Genomic DNA, 22,294 nt, shown 5'->3' with positions numbered 1-22,294 from the left:
ACAGGAGTATGAGACGGTAAAGACTGAGGTGTACTAGCCAGTTGATACTCACGGCCACTCCTTAAAGCATAAACAACATTAACCTGGCTCGAGGGCCCTTGAAGCTGTTGGCCTTGTATCTGGTTGAGTGGAGGAGCTTGGGTATCTTGCTGAATATGAACCTAATACCTAGGATTTGGCTCAGGTTGGCTAGGCAACTTTCCTGTTTCCCTCTCATGCAAGATTGTGACAAGCTGGGTGAGTTGCGTCTCCATTAGGGCCATTCTTTTCTCAATCTCACCTATTCTTGGTGCTTCTCCTGTATTGGTAAACCTTGGGGGTTGCTGATAAGGTGCAAGGAGAGGAGGCCTAGCAAAATTCACAGAAGGTCTTAGAGAAGGACGAGGGGGAAAGGGGTTAGGAGACATCCCTTGGTTTTGTGATGCAAAGTTGGGCCTTTGGACACCAAGTTGGCCTTGATGGTTAAAGTTGGATGGGCCTGCTTAGTTCCCTTAATTCTAGGAGAAATTGGGGTGATTTCTCCATCCTGGATTGTAAGTATTGCTATATGGGTTATTTTGGTAGAGAGCACTTACATTCTCAGTGTTGGAATTGCCCACAAAGGTGTTGGGGCATTCTTCCAAAAAATGTCCAAGGGTTTGGCACCAATTGCATATTGACACATGGTTGACCTAGTTAACCGGTATAGACTCTTTAAGAACTATGGACTCCAACCTTTTTATGAGGCTATCAAGTTTGGCCTCTTTCGCTGTAGTACCCTAAAAAAGATACCCCTTAGTGGTCCATTCAGCCTCTTGGGAACATTCCCTCTCCCTAGTCTTTTCAGCCAAGTTGGTTAAGAATGTCCATGCATCATTTTCCTCAGAAAAAGAAGTAAATCCTGCAAGACACATGGATTCTACAAGTTGCTTGGTCTGAAAGTCAATACCTTCATAAATAATTTGGCATAACTGCCACAAGTCAAAACCATGGTGAGGGCATTCTAAGAGGAGGTCCTTGAATCTTTCCATAAATTTAGAAAAGGACTCATGTGGTTTTTGCCTGAACTGAAGTATGTCACTCTTGAGTTTATTGGTCTTGTAAAGAGGGAAATTTTTTCTCAAGAAGACAATGGTAAACTGATCCCAAGTGAAAATGGAATTAGTAGGCCGTCCATAGAGCCACTTCTTGGCCTGGTCTTTCAGGACAAAGGGTGTAAACCTAAGCCTAACTGCATCATCAGTCAAATTCTGGACCTTAATTAGAACACAGACCTCCTCAAATTCCCTAAGGAAGAGATATGCATCTTCATTGGCCATCCCATGGAAGTGGGGTAGCATGCTAATGAAGTTGGTCTTGAGTTCATAATTGTTTCCTGTAACAGGTGGTAAGTTGATGTAAGAAGGTTGTGCAGCCCTAGTAGGGTAGAACCTATCCTTAAGAGTCTTGGGTTGTTGGTCACCCATGGTCAGAGGTGGGGTCAAAGGTAGTGGAGAAGGTGGTATTCTAATAAGACAGTTACTTGAATCACGAGTCCACATCGAAGCCACCTAAATAGATATGAGGTATCCTTTAGAAAATTTAAAGAAAAAAAATAAAAGACTTAGAAAAAATCACCAAAAACAAGAGGGAGTCCAAGGTAGATAGTGCATCTATCCCTCAAGAATTGAAACAATGGTTCCAAAGCTGTAAGGATGCCATATAGGTTGACAGCAAGGGAACCCGTATAGTCTTCTATAGCCACCTACGTGCAACTCCAAGTGGATTCTAATGTAGGGTGGAGGACTACTATACGTTTTTGTCTCCAAAATCACTCACTATGTTGCTTTCCTGTTATCAAGAGTGGTCACCTCCAAAGATAAGTCACATGCCAATCCACCCAACCAAGTCAAGATGTAGCGTCATAGGTAGCTTAATCCTATGAGGGACACCAAAAGATGGAGGGTTGGAGCATATGAAGGACTTTAGATCAAGGTTCTAAAACTCGGGTTTCGATTAGGTTTCGACCAGCCAGAAAACGAGTTCGTCTCGATTTCGACCATATCTCGGTCGAAACTTGAGACTTTCTTCAGGCTAACTTGAACCTTGGTTTCGAGGCCCAGAAGTTGGTTTTTTGACCTGATTCTTGTTGTGCTGCCTATTTTTTACATTTTAAACTCAATCCATGCATTAGTTTCACATAGAGAACACTAAAAATATTACTTGTGGTTTTGATCCAAGTTTGATACTGTATATTGTTCTTGGACATGGTATCAAATAAGGTTTGACCGAAACATAACTCCTTCAATATAAATAAGAGTTAACCAATCTTAGATTTGTTAGAAAGCTTTGTTTTGATAGCTTTCCAATAAGTCCAAGATTGCTTAAATCTGATTTATATTGAAGGAGTTATGTACCGGTCAAACTTAATTTGGAATGCATGAATGCTGTCAAAATCACTCTGAATGAAAATATTTTTTTGGACATCAAAATAAATGAATATTTTACCGCACTTTTGGTTTTTAGCAATATTTTACCATATTGACATTTATGGAATTTTTAGATTTGAGAAGAACCCCAGCATTAGAAACTTAAAAATTGCACTTACCGTTGAAAATCCAATTTTTGTTCTTGAACGGGGGGGTTGACTTTTTTTTCTTTTGGAATTTTATTTTTTAACTATTTTTATTGGATTCAAATAGGGCGTATTTGCTTATTCATTTACTTAAATGATATTAGACATAACTAAGTGTTTGTCCTGGTTTTTGGCAGTCCAAGTTTCGGGCCAAGTTTCCACTAGTTTCGATGGACATATGTGTCAAAACCACCAAAATATGGTCGAAACTGGTCGAAACCATCGAAACCCGATCGAATCCAGGGATTTTATAAAATCCCCTTTCAACTCGTCTCGAAAACCTAGGAAACCAAGTTAACTCGGTAGTTTCGACAAGTTTCGGTCGAGTTTTTGTTCCATGCTTTAGATTGGGCGCACACTATTTGAAACAAAAGAGAAACAAGAAGAGGTTTTGAAAATTTTTTTTTTTTTCGAAAAAAAGAGGAAGAGAAAGAGAGTAAATTAAAGCACTTCGAACTATTTAAAAATCAAAAAAATAAAGTGGACAATAATCTCCCCGGCAACGACGCCAAAAATTTGTTTGCACAAAATAATAACCACAAGTGTACGGATCAATCGTAGCTACGGGTCGAACTCAAGGAGATATACGCCACCCTATTTTACTCACTTTAAAGTAATGCAAAGTGAACCAAATTAAAGTGTTAAATTAAACTAATTAAACTAACAAAAAGTAACGCGTCCTAACTTACAAGCATCTAATGAATTAAATTGGCGTCCTAACACATATCCATCTAACCTATCAAACTAATGCGGATTGGAAGGGATAAATTGCAGCTACACACCACAACCACATAAAAAAAATAAAAGAAATAGAGGGAGAAGAAGAAGAAGAGAGAGAGAATGAGATAGAGGAGAGGGAGAATGAGATTAAGGGTTTAGAGAATAAAAACCTGGGTGTGCTTGAACCAGATTGAACTTGCTTGCATGAATTAATTAAGCCTTGCATGAACACTTGAATAAAATTACCATGGCTTCCTCTTCTAAATCTCCAAGTCTTGTCATCAACGTAGGAACTTAGATTAGAAAGTTTTAAACCTAAACTAGAATTAAATTATTACAACCAAATTGAAGACATGAATTGAAAGCATGAATCAAAAGCATTACAACCATAAATAAAAATCATAAAAGCAAACTAGAACTTAGAAATCCAAAAATCATAAATTAGAAGGAGAAGAAGAGAATAAATTTCACTAAGTGAATGAACAATATTACAAAGGAGAGGGTAGGGGTATTTATAGGGGGAAGAGAGGAGAAGAGAGAAGAGGGAAGTGGTAGGAGAAATATTCCCTAAGAAAAGAAAATATTCTCTTCTCCTTCCTCCTTTACAATGCCTTGAATCCTAAGAAAAAGGAAAAAAAATAGAAATTAAGAGAGATAAAAATCCTAGCTACATAAACCTTCTATTTATCAAAAAGTAACTTTCTAATTTTAACTTGTGCTTCCTTTTCCATATAGGTGTCTTCTCCAAGCAATGAGATCAAGGCATCTTTGACTTTTCAACCTTCCATGGATAAGAGAATATTTTTCAAAAGAAATCTATCCATAGTACAATTTCAAAAGTGCCCTTGGAAAGTTAGAGGAGAGAGAATAAGGGTGATGACTAGGATTCCACTCACAATAAATAAAATACCCATTCTGTCCTTCAAAAAACTTGGAGCATGGGGTGCTTATATAGGCCTCACTATTACATTCCTTGTGAAAAATCACCCAAAATAGACCCATATTTCGTCCAATTTGGAGTTCGGGAGCCCAAGATATCTCAAGTTGAAGTTAGACTACTCCAGAGCCTTCCAAATGGAATCTTTCGGCTAAGAGAAAAGAGAATTTCTGTGAATTCGCTAAAGCCCCTCGAATCCGAACTTCCGCTTTACTTTGTCCCCAGTCGATTTTGATAATTATAAACAAGCCCCTACAGACCATTTTCGCGTGTAATTACGAAAACGGTCGTAACTTCTTCGTTTCAACTCGGAATCAAGTGTCGTTTGAACCGTTGTGTAGCTGACTCGATGGGCTACACATCCATACTATTAACACCTTAAAATTATGCTAAGGGGCCCACTATAATCACATTCAAATTTGACTAATTGACCTGATTCTTTCAGTGCTCAATCCAAACTTGATTTTCTCGACTCCTGGGCGCTTTCGGCTACTACTAAACACCACTAAATAGCTTAAAAATGGGTCCTTAGCATCATTTGCTCTATTTTCATAAGAATTCACCTAAAACCTGAAAACACAAACAAAAACCTCGAGTAGTTCCGTTCCAAGTATAAAAATGCATGCTTTATGGCCCTAAGATTTCACACATAAATGTGTTAATCAGTTATCTGTATTATTTATAAAAGAACATATATGTAACCATATAAACTGTTTCACTCATCCTTTAATCTATCGAATCAAATAGACGTGTAATACTTCACTAAAAAAATAGACATGTAATACATCCATCTATTTCAATAATAATGCCTAACATCCACTGACATTTATTTCAAACATAAGAAATTACATTCAGATCAATACAAATTACACACTATAACCATTTCAGTACTAATTAAGAAATTACATCTATTTCAGTACTAATGAAATGAGAAGAGGTAAGTGGAGAGAGGAATGTGAGATAACCTAGAGGGGGTGAATCGGTTATCACTAGTGAAATACGAGTCTTTTTAAAATTCCTTCAGTTTGATCTTAATTTAAGTAAAATAAATAAAGATAAATCCTCAAAAGAGGAAAACACAAGATTTATAGTGGTTCGGTTAACCCAACATACATCCACTCCTTTCAACCTAGAGACAATTTCACTAACCTCTTTCTTTAAATACAATAGGTGGGAAGAACACCTTTACAATCTTTTTACCCAGATAAGATGATCCTAATCTTTTGAGGATTCGAGAATCCCTTGCACACCTAAGTCCAGTCTAGGCTAATGCAAGAACACCTTGCTCATCTAGAGCTACCTAACTCAAGAGCAAGAACAAAAGCAATTACAAATGAAAAAGAATAAGAATTACCTAGGTAAGGAGTGTGACATGTTCTCCTTGCAAGTGTCAAATGATATGGAGATGAATGCACATGAGCTTGACCTTCTTTAGAACATGAATGGAGTTAATCTTTAATGGCCTTGATGAGAACTTCTTGACTTTACCACAATAGAGCTTTGAATGACTTTTCACCTCCCAATAAAGTGGTATTTTGGACTGTAGTGGATGGTGAAAATGTCTAACACATTCACTATTTATAGAGCTCAATTAATGCTCTAAAAACATGTGCAAAAATAGCTCTAATGGATCTATTCTTGTCCATCCGATCAACCTGAAGACCTCATCCGGTCGACTGGGAAAAGTAGCCATTGGAGGCATGAGTTGGCCCATCCGGTCGATATCCAATAGACCGGATTATGTCAGACGATCTGTCGGTAGATAAATAGATCGTCTGACACGATCTGAACGACCGAGCAGACCTTTGGGTACATACCAGCAGAGGTTCTGCCAGACCCGATAAAAAAACCCTGAGATTCGATCGATCGGTAGACTATTTTAGCACATTTTGATAGTCTGGCTTTTGGGGTTTTATTCCAATGACTGTCCAACTTATTCTAACATCAAAATAGGTTCTATAATAACCTCCTGAGATTTTCTATATGATGCACATGATTTTTCATATATTTGTATGCAAGTACAAGTATGCAATGTGTATCTATATGCACACAAACATCTTCTTGGAGATTTTTAAGTTGTCTTTGCTTCATGGATTCTTATCTTGAGTTTAACGATATATCTTCGAGAATTGTTCTTTTAAGATTTGTCTTGAACTTCTATATTCTTTGCTTGAGCTTTATGAGATGCCTTTTTAGTCTTGTTTCTTCAAGTCTTGGTTTGATCTTCTTTATTCTTTTAGCAATCCTGTCAACATAAGATCTTCTAACATTTGCTTCTATCAGTATGTTTGTTATCATCAAAACAATCATGGATGAGGAAAGTGTTTTCTCAACAAGGAATAGGTGGGTGACACACAAAGAAGTTCTTATATCTAAATGATGAGAGAGAATCAACCAGATGATGACCATTCATTTTCCTACAACTATTTTGCCTCTGTTGATGGCTGAGTTACGTGTAGTTGTTGTACTAGGCATGTATCTTTCGTTTGATCATTAGTCCCTAACGCAATCACATATTAGTTTGATCTATATATGACCCCTTTCCTGAAAAGCAAAATGTTTTGGAAATGGATGAATGGGATATTATAGATTCATTCTCACTTTCATGTCCTCAACAAAAGAAGGAAATCAACCAATGGCCATGAACGTTAAAAAAGCGGCAACAAACATATTAATAATAAACCGTGTAAAGACTGGCAAAGAAAGTCCAAAATGACATCAATAAATAAGAGTTGAAACCTCTGGTGAGAAATATACTATAACATATTAATAATGAGAATAATACCTCTTCTATTTAAAGAAAGATAAGAATATCTATCATGGTAAGTGAAAAACTTGAAGACGTCCAAAGCAAACATCCAATGCAAACAACATGCAGATATATATTTAAACATTTAGATGTATTTATTAGGTCTTCACCTATAAGTGATAATCCCACAATTCCTTGTAGTTTAGTTCTCATGTGAAGAAATATAAAGTTTACATAAACTCACACTAGACAATTCAGAGGTGACAAAATTTGCACTATAAGTACAGGGTAATATTTACTGATCCACTAGTACAAGTTGTAATAGCTCTCTCATCCCAACATAGCAGAATTCCATCATAACGATTATACATTCCCCTATGGCCCTTGACAGTCCCAATTTGATGATTAATAACTAATTTAGCCATTGCTCTAACTTTGTAATGCTTCATTTTTTGAAGTAAAGCTTTCAATAGATGCTCAAATCCATACACAAAATTGAGAAGGTAAAGGTTTTGTGGTATTGTAGACACTGAAATTTTGCCACCACCTCTGACGATGATGACAACGGGACACGGACAATGGACGTCGCACCCTTTCCCCTTTCCTAAGACCAAAAAGACAGGGCCCATGGGCCCAGACACACCCCAAACTCCAATGAAGCCCATTTAAGCTAAAAAAGTGGGAAGAGGGGGACTACGGCGGCAGCAGGCTGACGTCATCCACGGCACCGTGGAGGACCTATCCAGGGCCAAGGGTGTGGGACACCCCCTATAAATGGGAGGGTCCCCCTCCCCTCATTTCATGGTTTTTAAGGATAGGGAGACCCTCCTAACCAGTTTCCAACCTCTTTTTTTCCCCATTCCCGCTCTTGTGTGCTTCCGTTTAAGTGAGATTCCAAAGTGTGGGTAGATCCGTCGATTACCCACTCAAGAAAAGAGCGAACTCGTCCCCTCGTAGTCGTTATCCCGTCTGTGTACAGATACCAGAAATTCCTTGTCAACCGTTATTCTTCCGTTTACAGATAACGAAAGACACATCCAAAAGAGCCATTACCCTGTTCGAAGAAGCCGATGCTGGTCCATTCGTCCGTCTCCCCCTGAGCCAGGGGATCATCAAGGTCTGAAGAATACCCGTATAGAGGTATAATTACTGCATTTTTATCGTTACAATGTAGTCTATCGTGTTTTCTCACTTCAATGTACATAGTGTAAATATGAGTATAATGCACATTATATAGCCCCATGTTATAGAGAGAATATTCATCATTCCAGCAGGGAGCAAGAGTTTTCTCCAAGATCAATCTTAGGTCCGGATACCACCAATTAATGATCAAGAGTGGTGATATTCATAATACGGCATTTAGAACTCGGTACAGACATTATGAATTTCTAGTGTTATTGTTCGGGTTAACCAATGCCCCGACAACATTCATGGACATGATGAATAGAGTGTTCCATGATGTATTGGACAAGTTCATCATTGTATTTATCAACGACATCTTGGTATATTCTAAGAGTGAAGAGGAGCACGCTCGGCACCTTACCTTCGTGTTGCAGTGATTGCGAGAGCACCTGCTGTATGCCAAATTCAGCAAGTGTGAGTTTTGGCTTCACCAGATTAGATTCTTGGGACACATCATTATCAAAGATGGCATGAAAGTAGACCCAGATAAGGTGAAGGCAATTCTCGAGTGGGAGACTCCAAAAAATGCCACTGAAATCCAAAGCTTTTTGGGATTAGTCGGATACTACCGCCGATTTATTGAGAATTTCTTGTGCATCTCTGTGCCAATGACAAAGACGGTGGTTAGAATTGGTAAAGGACTACGGTTGTGAGATCCAGTACCACCCTGGTAAGTCCAACATAGTAGCTGATGCGTTAAGCATGAAGTCCCAAACCGCATCTCTCGCTTCCTTGGTTGTAAGTGAGCAACTGATAGAAGAGGCTTGGAAGTTTGATCTGGAACTTATGATCGAAGGAACGGCTACGCAACTAGCAGCCATGGATATACAACCGTCGATCTAGGAAGAGACAATTGAAAAGTAGCCTCATGACCCCAAACTAGCCAAGATAATTTGGGAAGTGCAACATGGAGTCTACAAAGACCCAGGCTTCTCACTGGCCTATGACGGGGCATTAAAGTTTAGAGGCAGATTGTGTGTGCCTGATGACTGTGACGTGCAAGACCGAATTCTTAAGGAGGCACATAATTCATCCAATTCAATCCACCCCGGAAGCACAAAGATGTATAAGGATCTGAAGAAGTACTATTGGTGGATTGGAATGAAGCAAACCATAGCCATATATGTGTCCGAATGCCTCACCTGTCAGTAAATAAATGTGGAGAGACATCGATTGTATGGACTATTGCTGCCACTCCCTATTCCCAAATGGAAATGGGAAAGAATTACAATAGATTTTGTAACCAATTTACCCAACACCAGGAAAGGGATGAATGCAATTTGGGTGATTGTAGACGGACTGACGAAAGCGGCTCACTTCATTCCCATCAGAATAAACTATTCGATGGAAAAGCTCACCCAACTATACATCAAAAATATAGTCCGCTTACATGGCGTACCTATCAACATTGTATTTGATAGGGATCCCCAATTTACCTCAAGATTTTGGAAGAGTCTACAACAGGCACTGGGATCTCAACTAAATCTCAGCACCACTTTCCATTCACAGACGGACGGACAGTCCGAAAGAACAATCCAGACTCTTGAGGATATGCTCAGAGCCTGTATATTGGAAAAGAACAACAGTTGGGATGCCCACATACCCTTGGTGGAATTTGTATATAACAACATCTACCACTCCACCATTGGCACGGCACCATATGAAGCTCTTTATGGTCGAAAATGCCAGACCCCGTTGTATTGGGACGAAGTCGAAGAACGGAAATATCTTGGGTTCGAAATGATACAGGCAACCTATGAGAAGGTGAATATCATTACAGAGAAGATTAAAGCGTCCTAATCAAGATAGAAGAGTTATGCTGACCATCGGCAGAAGAATATAGAATTTAGGGTCGGAGAGAAGGTATTCCTCCGAGTATCTCCAACGAAGGGATTGCTATGCTTCAACAAGAAGGGCAAACTGAGCCCAAGATTTATTGGTCCTTACGAAGTCCTCAATAGAGTGAGACCCGTTGCATATCGACTGGCATTACCGCCATCTTTGCAAGGTATCCATGATGTTTCCCATGTGTTAATGTTAAGGAAGTATATCAACAACCCGACACATGTACTCTCTGCTGAACCTGAACAATTGGATGCGGATATGACCTATGAAGAACAACCTATGTAGATATTGGACAGAAAAGAACATAACCTCCGTAGATGCACGGTCGTATTCGTCAAGGTTCGATGGGGAAACTGTCCCATAGAAGAAGCATTGTGGGAACGCGAAGAGGAAATGCAGGAAAAGTATCCCTAACTATTTGAGCTACAAGGTCAGCCAATTTTGAGGACGAAATTTTTGTAAGGTGGGGGAGAAATGTCAAGCCTGCCCCTAACTGGCTGGAAATTTTGAATGAAGGATAGGGACCCTTGACAAGACATCCAAACACACTGTGGAGTATCACTACAGTGATTGAATTCAAAGGAGAACCCCCGAGGATTTCCTCCTACATACCTGTTAGAAGATGGATTACAGACCCATGCAGTTGCACTGCCCACAACTGCATAAACTCCAAGTATTCTCTCTCCTACCTATAATTGTGGGGCCCACAACTAAAAAGATGTGTATTAAGCCCTGGGTGTGGTGTGGGTGCAAGGCCCAAGCCCTGGACCAAGCCCCTGTGCAAGCACAGAGCATTTATACCTTTGCTGTATTCTTTGGGCGATGCAATGGACGATTGACCCAATCGCCCAGACTGACTGAATTGCATTTTTTGGACTCCAGATATGTGGGGACCACCTATACAGGCCATGGATACCCTCTAGGGGTAGATGGAAATTTTAGGAACCATTACCTACCCTTGGACCCTTGTGGACCCCACCAGAGTTGCCAGAATGGCCGAGAATCAGTTTGACAAATGCATTCTGGAGGAGGGGGCCGACTGCCAAACAGACCTTAAATAGGGCTGGCCTATAAATAGGTAGTCCCAGCCCAAAATTAAAACCTCTACACTGTTCAAACCATGGAGGAGCGAAAAGAGAGAAAAAGAGAAGGAAAAGGGAGAGAAAGGAAGGAGAAGAGAAGGAGAAGAAGAGGAAGGAGGAGGAACATAGCTGAGCTGCTGCATCCGACCTCAATTCCAGTAGCACATTCACCTAAGGTATGCACCTACCTCCCCTCATGCTGCTGTTCTTTGAGTATCTCAATCGATCTCTACTCTCTAGAGGTGAAACTAGCCAAGGAAAGCCCAGAACACCTGGGGGCTGCCTTGTGCTGCTTCAGATCTGACATGCAAACCTGTTGCATGTAAGATCTGAGCATTTTACATGATTTGTACGTGCTATTTTGCATCTGAGACTGAGATCCGTCTCTGTGCCAGTCTAGTTGCACCCAGAATAGGCAGTTTGGACATGGATTTTTGCACATAGGCTGCTCCTTGTCTAACCCTGTGTTGGAACAGCTTCTCACCATGATATTACACGTGGAATCATCCTTACATGCAGCCCAAACCATGGCTGTAAAGCTGGAGCACAGCTGGGCTACTGCTGTCTGAGCTGTCTGGACAGCTCCTGGCTTCCAATGGTAGAACCAAGCCACAAGGACCATTGGAATCCACTCTTCTTGGGGTCTACAACAACCCCACATGCAAGAAGAATCAACCTAGGCACTGCCCATGCAGGAAAATTCAAGAAAATGGGTCTGTTCACGCCTCAAATAGGCTCTGGGCGATGCATTGGGCGATTGCCCAATCGCCCAGAGAATCGCCCAAAGAATTGACATGGACTGTGCAGCTGTCCTGTCTTTGTGGACCTTCACCAGTGGGCCATATATAGTGTGAGGAGGTGGTAAATGACCAAAATACCCCTCTTCACATCTGTTCATTATTATTCATACCTTGGGTACCCAAGTAGGCCCCACAGGGCCTAGCAACCCTGCCAGAGATGGTCCAGCTGAACTGCTAACCTGAGGACTGACTTGTAAGACTATCCAAATCATGTACAACTAATTACATTGATTAATACCAGATCTGACCCTGATCCACATCTCTGGATGATGCACCGGGACATGGACCCGAAAGCCCAGTGTAAGGCCCAGAGAATTCTAAGTGATACTAGACTAAACACCGAGTCAGACCAGTGAGCCTAGACCAACACTAGGTTATCCAAAATAGTTTTGAATATTAAAATAACACATTTCTGATTTATTACATTAGGATTTGATCCCGTGCTCGAGTTGCACAACCAGACACCGGCCGAAACTGAACCAACAACTGAACCTGTAGGACCAGACCAAAGTGAGTGAAATGTCATCGTGTATGTAAATGTAACATAACTAATATGCTGAAATGAATCTTAACATAATGATACTGCATTGTATATTTAATTCATTAATGTTAAAATCTGAAAATAACATTGTGTTGACTGCTGGAAACTATGGTTGAATATTGTATGCTGAGTGTGATTATTAGACTAGATGCCGTAGCCGGCTTGGAAATGAGGCCTGTGGTAGCCCATAGAATGAGATGCGGTTGACACCACCTGACTCATACGATGCCATATAGACATATTGGGCTAGAGTTTCATCACCCGTGTTGCGCACCCTTGCCAATAGGGGTTAAGGTGTTGGATGCCTGTGGGAGTGACCATATGAATGAGAAAAAAAAAGAAAAGAAAAGAAAGAAAAGAAATGTTATTACACCAAAAAGGTGATTATGGGCTATAAGCCGGCCTATAAGCCAGAGAAAAGAAAAGAAATGAAAAGGATGGATGCCTCACAGATTAATCACAGAGGGCTGGTCGGGTTGACCTTGGTGACTGATGCGGGAGCTGACTGGTCCTCTCCGACAACTCAATGGGTGTATCGCGGGAAGGGGTTAAAAGCCTGCACCAGGGATACATGTATTGGGGATTATAGTAGCACTAACCTGCCTTAGTTGTGATGTTAGGTGGCTAATAAAAAAATTGAGCTGCACCTCATGTAGGATCCATATGGTTGTGATTGCATATGCATGCATGATGATGTTATCATTCACGGGCTTAGTGGAGCTCACATTTTGTTAAATATGTTTTTCTGTTAGATGATCTTACAGGTGGATGTCACTGTGGCGGGGAGACTTATTATCCGGAGGAGAGCCATGGTGGTTATGACTATATTGGTATGGACCCCAACGAAGGTCATACCGTTGGTGCGTGTATTCTTGGTGATTGCTAAAGATGACCTGTGAAGGGTGTTGCTGTTGACTTTTTTTGTCTTGGGGACTCCTTTTTAATTTTGATAGGAGCTTCTCCCCATTTTTACTTTTAGCTTTCTTCTTTTTGGGGCTCAGGTTTCCTTGCCCTGTATATATTCCTTTTGTATATGGTAGTTACTACTATTCTTTCTGTGGGAGTGAGAGAGGGAATGATCAGACACAATATTGTACATATTATCATTTCCTGCATTGTTACGCTCTTCAAATGCTTTATTGTAAATATAGTTTTCCGCAGCACTCTGAGTTTTACATGTTGTATTATGGTGGATGTGTGTCTGTGAATGGATTAACTGCTTCTAGATCTATGGGATTCGGCGGATTGCTGTCGTGTAATTCGGGTAACCTACCTAATCCTCCCAGGGGGTGGTTTGGGGTGTGACACCTAACACCTTCCCATGCTTGTAATCTGACCCCTTACCCGAATCTCTGACCAGACCATATGGAATCTTGTAGCCTGTTTCCATTCATAACGAATAGGGCTACACCCATTGGGTCCTAAGCCCTAACCCTAGGTGGCGACTCCTCATTTTTCTAATATTTTTATGAAGCATGACCCCAACCCCATGATGATGTGTCAAAATGATACCTCCACAATCGCCAACCAATAATCTATCGCCAATAAGGCTAAGGAAACCTCATCACCGGGGACCACGGTACTTACAGTGGCGACTCCACTGGGGACGTTAAGTGGATAAACATCCACTTGATGTCAAGGTTTCTAAAATAGATGCTACCAATAAATGCAAGAATATTTTCTCCGATTTTGTATGAAAACCTGGGTGGCTAACTGATGAGCACATTTATGTGTGAAATCTTAGAGCATAAAGCATACATTTTACCACATTGGACAGAGTTACTTTGGTGCTTTCTTGTGTTTTTCAGGTTTTGGGCTATTCTGGACTATCGGGAGCTGCATGTCCCAAGTTACACGTAAAGTTGCCACTTTTCCTTCCATGGCTGTAAAGAGGACTAAATTTGGAGCAAGTTGGATGTGATGGAACGCAAGTACGCATTCGTCTAGCCCACCGTATAGTTGATTATTCTTTTCAGCCCAATAAAGGATAATGGGTCAGAAAGGAGTTGTAGTGCAAGCCTATTGTCAGTCTACCACTACCCAAGGATATTTTTGACATTACAGAAGATATTTCTAAGCAATGGTGGAGATCTACTGCAAGTACAGGGCCATTTTGGCAATTTTGCATTCTTGAAGAGAGAAGGACTGCTACCCACATGGAGGGACCCACATTACCATTAGATTCCATTAATTTTGAAGGCCCACAAGGTGTCCACAATTTTTATGGGCTGCATTTAATGCCCCACGATTTTTAGAGGACACATTGGGGATTTTATTATTTGGTTGAGTGGAATCCTAGTCATCACTCTCTCTCTCTCCTCCAACTTTTTAAGGGCATTCTTGGAATTTCACTTAGGATAGATTTATTTTAAAAGATATTTTCTCATCTATGGAAAGTTGAAAAATCAAAGATGCTTTGATTTTATTGCTTGGAGAAGATATCTACAAAGAAAAGAAAGCACAAGTTAGAATTAGAAATATACTTTTCTAGAAATAGAAGGTTTATGTAAACAATATTCTTTTCTCTCCATCTTTCTATTTTTTTTTCTTTTTTCTTGGGATTTAAGGCAATGTAAAGGAGGAAGGAGAAGAGAATATTCTCTTTTCTTAGGGAATATTTCTCTTACACTTCCCTCTTCTCTCTTCTCCCTTCTCCCCTTTCCCCTATAAATACCCCCTACCTCTCTTGTAAATTTTGCTCATTCACTTAGTGAAATTTCTTCTCTTCTTCTCCTTCTAATTTGTGATTTTTGGCTTTTCTAAGTTCTAGTTTGCTTTTTTTATTTTCATTTAATGGTTATAATAGGTTTAGTTTATGTTTTAATTTCAATTTAAGTATTCAATTGGGTTGTAATTTCTTAATTCTAGTTTAGGTTTTAAGCCTTCTAGTCTAAGTTCTGAAGTTGATGACAAGACTTGAAGATTTAGAAGAGGAGGCCATGGTAAGTTTATGCAAGTATTCAAGCTTTTCAATTACATTCATGCAAGCACATCCAAGTTTTACTAACTAAACTCTCAATCTCATTCTCCATCTCCTCTATCTCTCTCTATCTTCTTCTTCTTCTCCCTCTATTTCTTTTATTTTAATTTTATATGATTGTGGTTTGTGGATGCATTTTTATTCCCTTATTTTTTTTTATGTGGCTGTATTTTTATTCCTTTCAATTCACTTTAGTTTGATAGGTTAGATGCTCATGTGTTGGGACGCCGATTTAATCCCTTAATTTTGTTAGATGCTTATGAGTTAGGATGCATTGATTTTCATTAGTTTAATTAGTTTAATTTAACACTTTAATTTGGTTCACTTTGCATTACTTTTAAGTTAGTTAAATAGAGTGGCGTAATTCTTCTCGTGTTCGACCCGTAGCTATGATTGACCCGTATGCTTGCGGTTTTATTTTAACTCAAACACTAACTTTTCTTTGTACTAACTACATCATGCATAGTCCTCAAAGTGAAATCAAACGACGAGGGTACTCCCTGTCGTACCTCTACCCCTGGGGAGGTGAGGTACGCCATTCTAAGTACTCTGAGATCGAATGATAGCTGCTTCCTGTACCACTTTTGTGCATACACACACGGTATGGGAACACATTTATCTCGTGGTTAGTCGTTGGACCCCATGAGTAGTCATGGGTAATTCGCGGCGAAGCCATAACCTTTGATATTTATTGTACGGGTTTAGAATCACCAGCGAGGGTAATCACTAGTGCGCTGTGGGGTGCTTTAGCCACTCAAAAAAGGCACTAGCACTGTTACTCTGAGATTGTGTGACCTACTCTCTAGGTATATTAAAAGATCCACATACCAATGACTCGCGTAAGTGATAGGTATATCGGTTCTATCAAGGGTGACCTATTTCTATCCTACTAGCCTACCCATTGCATGCATCATGTAGGAAAATAGACCATATATGATTAGGATACGACACAAGCTAACCCTTGTTAGCTTTGAGAAGGTCCGAGTTTAAGGTCACCTGATGATTAATCTGGCTTCAATATGAGATGCCGCCCAAAGTAGGGAATTCTATAGTCCCGCGATAGTCCCTCGAATAGAGATGGGGGTCTACTCTCGTCTGATGGAATCCTACATGTCCCTAAAAAATGGGGCACCTTGTATTGATTCAAGATACAATCATCAGAAACTTGAAACTAGGCTTCTTCTTTGTTTGTTTATGATTCCTCTTAGGAAATGTTTGGGCGACGATGGCATTCGAAGTATGGTTTGAAAGAACTTCTACAATACCGGAAGTTCCGATGACAACTTCGATTACTTGAGCCAAAAAAAAATTAAAAAAAATGATAAAAATAATACCAAAAAAAAAATAGAAAAAGAAAAGAATAAAAAACTTGTCCTAAATTGTTTGATATGTGAGCTTTTTATAAAATTCACTCTTACTATCTAAACTAGGACTTCTCTTTCTCGTAGAGGCACAATTCCATACCTAAAAAGATCATTCTCACCCATCTAGATCCAACGCGATGGAAGGCTGATCCGGGCCGGTCCATCATTCTTCTCAAGCTCCCCACCTTTTTCCCATTCCTCCAATTCATCGGCTGAGATATCACTTGAGACCAGCATGGATCCAATGGACGATCACCTGTCTGAAAGTCATATGAAGCATCAAGTAGAAAGGTTGCAAACAGATATGGTAGAAATGCGACAACTCATGGCATAATTAGTGCAATCAGTCCATGCAATTTTAAAAGGGGGATCTGCACCTGGATCTGCTAAACAAGAAGTGAGGAGAACTACCTCTGCAACCCCCAAAACTCTGGTCACCATACTAGTAGAAGAAGGAGATGACAGTCGATCTTTGGATCCTCCTGAAACTGAAAGGGAAAAGAAAATGAGAGAAAAGGTTGAAGAGCTTGAGGTGGCAGTCAAAGACAAGAGTAAAGAAAAAGATGAAGAAGAATTAGTGTTCTTCCCTGAAGGAAAAATCCCTGAAGATTTCAAGTGGAAGCTAGACAAGTTCGACGATTCGGGTGACCCTAGAGCTCATCTCAAGATCTTCACCACCATTGCTAGATCTTAGGGACTTTTGGAGAACCAGATGGGACATACCTTTTTTGTATTCCCTCGCCGGGTCCGTATTGAGATGGTTGACTCAATTGGATCATACCCAGACCCAATCATGGGTATCTGTGGTGAAGGTATTCACAAAATAGTATTCATATAATACTGAGATGGACATCACCAGAAGGGAGCTGGAGACATTGAGACAAGATTCAAATGAGGAATTTTTGAACTTCATAGTAAGATTCAGAGAGAAGGCTGCGAAAATGTGGAACCGCCCTACAGAAGAAGAACAAGTAGAGATCTTGCTTGAAAACTTGTACGGTGAGAATCATGAAAAATATACTGCCAACACATTAAGACCTTCGATGCACTCTTGACCATCGGGAAGAAGATCGAAGATAAGATCTTCAAGGAGAAACATGCACAAGTTGTAACCCGAAAGGTGGCAGGAACTTATTCTGGAAGGAAAAATTCAAAAGTAAAAGGAGTGAATGCAACGAAAACAAGCCGCCAAACGGCGGAGGTACAAGTGGTGACTACAGGGACCACACCTCTAGTGATCCAGGCAGAGCCGGAACCCCCTAAAAGAGTCTTTAATTTTGAAGGAATGGCGCCAACATTGTTGTTCATTAAGCTAAAAAAGGAAGGAATGATTGACTCGGTCCCCCCTAAACATGTGGATCCGAACAATCTGCCTACATGGTACAAACCCAATCTCTATTGTCATTATCATGACTAGAAGGGGCATCTTACGGATAGGTGCATATTCCTCAAGCACGCAATTCAGGACTTGATCAAAGATGGCAAGATCGAACTTCAAGGTAAGCAACAACCAAATGTGACTGCAAATCCTTTGCCAGCTCACGGAGTAAACATGTTGCAAGAAGATTCCAAATAAGGGATCCTACTTTGTTGATCAAGCCGATCGAAAGGAAGAAGAAGTTGATGGATGCACATGTCTACAGGGCAATTCTAGCAAAGAGGCACAAAGAGAAGAAGAAATGTTTGGTTAAGAAAGAAGTCTCTCAAGAAGTGAATCGCCCGGATTCCCCTTTTTATCACCCTAGATCAGTAGGTGCTACATGGGTGGAATACCCGACATCATCTTGGAGAGCGCCGCAACCTCTCCTAAAAGGGACTTATTCTCCGAAATCCTCATCGGGATCCGTAAATATGTTGAAAGAAGAAGGACCAGTCCTGGATCCAAAAACATTGATCCGGCCTACCCTATGGTATGTAGGGAAGGATGAGCAGGCTCGACAAAGAAGAGTTGAGAAGATGTAAGTTTGTGTCCATTGTGCCAGGACAAACTGTGATGGGAATATCCGAATAGGTGGATAGTTGTGTGACCGTGGCAGAGGAATGGCATCCAATAATCGGCTTCAGAAGTTAGATTTCCTAAAGAATGGTCTAGAAAGCCTCAATCCAGGTCACCCTTATGTAAGTACTTCTCAACATTTGAAATTTGCCACCAGATTCAAGAGCAAGAAACTCCTGAAAAGGAAGATGTGGATGACATCAAGCATGTGACACCTAAGCTTCTCAAAGCTGTGTCAGCGTTGGCCATAGGACAATCTCTATTGGAAGAAATCTCCCTTATCCACATAGGAGGAGACACCGATGATGGTGAGGAAGAAGCTGATAACACAAAAATCTATGAAGAATGGATGGAGTATGTTGAAGAGGAAAGATACCCTGAATTGGATAAAGAAGAATTCCCCGTAATGTGGGGGGGTAAACAATATCAGAAATGATGATGGTAATGATCCAACTGACCTCATCCAACCAATTTTGTTGAGTGGCAATGAAAGCAGAGATGATGAGGAGATATCATCCCCTGAAACCCCTAGAGAAGAGTGGACTATGTCTGGAGAAGATTTTGATCTGTGGAGCATGAGTGTTTTCTATCAGGTGTCGGTGCAACCAAAAGCATCCCTTACTTCAAGACCTTGAACGGTTACTTTGTGAAGCAAGGAGAGAATTTTCCTTACTGTGGAAACAGTGAGCCATGGTTTAATCAAGAGAAGGGCAAGCTTCAACCAAGGTTCGAGATATTCTTTAAAGACGAAGTAGACTGGGTAGCCATGGAACTGGATCAAGTGAGTAAGGCTGGAATCCAAGAAGATCAGGGAATTAGCGGACTGCTCGAAATACCAGCAATCATCGAGAAAGAAGGAGGGCCAGCACCTCAGCTTCTCATACAACCTCTTCGAGGATCCATCTCAAACTGGGTAAGGATAACAAAAAATTTCCACATCATTGAGTCTAAAGTTGTAGCCAACTTTGATATAGTCCCGTCTAAGTTTGTTTCTGAGTCTGTATTTACTTTCCCAAAGGTGGTTGGAAACTTTTAGTTTGTCGAGTCTATCTTACTCCCCTCTTATCATGAATGAAATTGCTGATTCCGAGTATGACTTGTCTTCTTCTTCTTCTTATTCTTCTGAGGACGATAATGTCCTCCAACACCATTACTTGTTGGAACAATTGGATCAAAGGAAGGCTCAACCCGTCCGAGAGGACACTCATCTTATAAATCTGGGAACTGACCAATGCCCTTGAATGATCAAAATTGGTTCTTCTCTCAATAATGATGAAATATCCCGAATGACCTCTCTCCTCAAAGAATTCGAGGAAGTCTTTGCCTTGGTCTTACAAGAACATGCCTGGCATCGATCGAGAAATTATGCAGCACAGGCTACCTACATATCTAGATGCTTGCCCTATCAAGTAGAAGACGAGATGGATGCAGCCAGAATGGAGCGAGAAAATCATGGAAGAAGTCATCAAACAATGGAATGAAGGATTCCTCCAAGTGACTCAATACCCTCAGTGGTTGTCCAATATCGTCCCGGTTCCTAAGAAGGACGAAAAGGTCAGAATGTGTGTTGATTTTCGTGACTTAAACAAGGTTAGCCCCAAGGATGATTTTCCATTGCCCCATATCGACATACTGGTCTACAACACTGTAGGCCATGCCTTGCTATCATTCATGGATGGTTTCTCTGGCTACAATCAAATCAGCATGTGTCCAAAGGATCAAGAAAAGACAAGGCTATTTTGTAGCATTAAGGAAATTCTTTGAAAGAAGTGGAAGTATATGTCGATGATATGATAGTCAAATCAACTGATCGGCAAGGCTATTTTGTAGTATTAAGGAAATTCTTTGAAAGAATAAAAGAATACAAGCTAAGGTTGAACCCTCAGAAGTGTGTGTTTGGAGCAAGGGCAAGCAAACTGCTAGGATTCCTTGTCAGTGAAAGAGGAATAGAGGTAGATCCTGACAAAATAAAAGCCATCACAAAAATGCCGCCACCAAGGACGGAGAAAGAAGTGCGAGGATTCTTAGGCCGTATCCAATACATCAGCAGATTCATATCTCGCTTAACTGCGACGTGTGAACCCATTTTCAAACTTCTGAGAAAGAAAGAGCCAAAAGAATGGAATGATAAGTGCGAGGATGCTTTCATGAAAATCAAGGAGTATTTGGTTTGTCCCCCTATACTCGTCCCTCCAATATTAGGTGAACCCTTGCTGTTGTACCTATCAGTGGAGGAAGTGTCGATAGAGTCAATGATGGCCCAGATCGATCAAAGAGATGGAGAAGAACATGTGATTTATTACTTAAGCAGAAAATTGCTGGAGTACAAAACTAGCTATACTCCAGTGGAGAAGACATGTACCTCTCTAGTCTGGGTGACTAAGAGATTGAGGCATTACATGATCTCACACCCTGTCAAACTTGTTTCAAGAATGGACCCGATCAAATATCTCTTTGAGAAACCAGCATTGACCGAAAGGATGGCCAGGTGGCTGTTGTTATTGTCGGAATTCGATATAACATATGTCAACCAAAAGTCTATAAAAGGGCGAGCAATCTTAGATCACTTGGCGGCATATCCTGTAGGGTTAGATTCATGACCAATAGAGGATTCTTTCCCAGATGAAGACTTGTGTCTTGTAGAAGAAGATAAAAAAATGGCAATTGTATTTCAATGGATCTGTAAATCAAAAGGATTTGGGGCAGGAGTATTACTCGTAACCCCAGAAGACTTTTACTTACTAATGGCATTCCACCTGGAGTTCAGTTGCACCAACAACATCGCAGAATATGAAGCTTGCGCCATTGATCTAGAAATGGCATTATTTGTGGGAGTAGAAAAGATCAAAGTCTTTGGAGACTCTTCGATCGTGATCTGTCAGAGTCAAGGGAAATGGAAGACCAAGGATAAAAAGCTGAAACCTTACTGAGTATATCTGGAGTAGGTGGCTAAATGCTTTAAAGAAATCTCTTTCAAATACTTTCCCAGAGATAGCAATCGGTTTACGGATGCCTTGGCTACTTTAGCCTCCATGGTAGAATGTGATCCTCAGGACAAGATCCGACCTTTTCTAGTTGAGAAAAGAACTGGCCCAGCATATGGAGAGCCAGTCAATCTACTCACCGAGGATGGAAGGCCTTGGTACGTGTCGATAGTTGATTATATTAGAGAAAGAAAGTACCCTAAATACTTCACAGAAGGGAAGAGAAAGCATTTGCGAAAACATGCCACTCAATTCATTCTCCAAGGAAGCCTGCTGTATAGAAGGTCTTATGACGGTATTCAACTGCTATGTGTAGATTAAGAACAAGCTCAGACCATTATGGAAGAAATCCACCAAGGGGTCTACAGACCACATACGAATGTGAAAATGCTCGCCAAGAAGATCCTCAGGATGGGGTATTATTGGATAACAATGGAGGCTGACTGTGCCACCTTCATCAGAAGATGCCACCAATGTTAGATATTTTCCAATGTCATACACACTCCTCCTATAAAGTTGCA

At 40.5% G+C, this 22,294-nt stretch overlaps 1 non-coding gene across 1 annotated transcript; it reads left to right on the top strand.

Moving 5' to 3' along the window:
• Window positions 1-963: 963 nt before the first annotated feature.
• LOC122653357 lies at window positions 964-1,070 on the top strand. The gene has a single exon (XR_006331788.1). It is a non-coding gene; the product is annotated as a small nucleolar RNA R71 (small nucleolar RNA).
• Window positions 1,071-22,294: the final 21,224 nt, after the last annotated feature.

Source organism: Telopea speciosissima, chromosome 2, assembly GCF_018873765.1.
Source record: "Telopea speciosissima isolate NSW1024214 ecotype Mountain lineage chromosome 2, Tspe_v1, whole genome shotgun sequence".
Lineage (NCBI taxonomy): Eukaryota > Viridiplantae > Streptophyta > Magnoliopsida > Proteales > Proteaceae > Telopea > Telopea speciosissima.
Note: the sequence above shows the minus strand (reverse complement) of the source record. Positions and strands in the feature narration are given on the sequence as shown.